At 37.6% G+C, this 1,123-nt stretch overlaps 1 protein-coding gene across 2 annotated transcripts in view; it reads left to right on the top strand.

The window, feature by feature from the left end:
- Nucleotides 1–1,123, top strand: part of LOC102857804 (ubiquitin carboxyl-terminal hydrolase 33-like) — an 89,682-nt gene that overhangs the window by 56,291 nt on the left and 32,268 nt on the right. The gene's annotated exons all lie outside the window — the stretch shown is intronic.

A 1,123-nucleotide genomic window follows, 5' to 3' on the forward strand; every position in this document is an offset into this window, starting at 1 on the left:
AAGGACTGCAGCCTTCAATATAGATTACATCTCACCATAAAGAAAACAAAGATCCTTACCACTAGGCTAGTAGGCAACATCATGATAGATGGAGAAAGGATTGAAACTGCCAATTATTTCATCTTGAGGCCCTTGGTACCTGCAATTAGGAGATCAGGAGATATATTGCTTTGGGTAAGTCCATGGTCAGGGATTTTTCCATAATACTTTTTTTTAAATAGTTTTCCAAAACATAGAATTACTGAAGCATAATGATGTCAGTTTGAAGAGTAAGGTAAACTTGATTCAAGCTATAATCTCTTTAATCACTTGCTAGCCACTGGAAGCTAGACAATGAATAAGAATGGCAGAAAAAGAATTGATGCCTTTGGGTTTTGATATTGGAGAAGAGAACAAACATGTATGTCTTGAGAAAAGTGAAGTCAGTGTTCTTCTTGGAAGCAAAAATAGGAAAGCTTTTTTTCCCTCTTATACATTGGACATGTTGCTTGGACAGGTTATTCTTTGAACAGAAGAATCATGCTTAGAGAAATGGAGGGTCAGTGAAAGAGAAGTAGACTCCATAGGAGATGAATGGACATGGTGATTGCAGCAGTGGGCTCAAGTGTGTCAGAGATGGTGAGGATGGAACAAAATAGGACAGGATTCAGGTATGTTGTTCATAATGGTCTCTGAGTGTACTCAACTTTAGTCTTTAAACTGGTAACACTGCTCTTCAGGACTTTGGAGAAGGCCCTAACAGCTGCCTTTCCCAATACTGTATGTCTCCTGCTCTCCTGACTGCAAGTACCAAAGGCTTTTATTGTGGATCCAAGTAAGATGAAGTCATTGACAATTTCAGTCTTTTCTTTACCTATCATGATCTTACTTATGACTTCAGTGGTGAGGAATTTTATCTACTTAATGTTGAGGTGTAATCCATATTAAAGGCTATAATCTCTGATCTTCTGCAGCTAGTGTTTCACATCCTCACTTGAATCAAGCAAGGTGTCATCTTCATAATGCAGAATGTTAATGAGTCTTTCTCCTATCCTCATGCCACATTTTCCTTCCTATAGTCTGACTTCTCAAATTAGCATACAGTGTCCCATTTCTGAAGTTTCCATTTATTTTTTTTTAAATT

This window comes from Elephantulus edwardii, unplaced genomic scaffold (genome assembly GCF_000299155.1).
Source record: "Elephantulus edwardii isolate Elephantulus edwardi_28Jun2011 unplaced genomic scaffold, EleEdw1.0 scaffold00069, whole genome shotgun sequence".
Classification (NCBI taxonomy): Eukaryota; Metazoa; Chordata; class Mammalia; order Macroscelidea; family Macroscelididae; genus Elephantulus; species Elephantulus edwardii.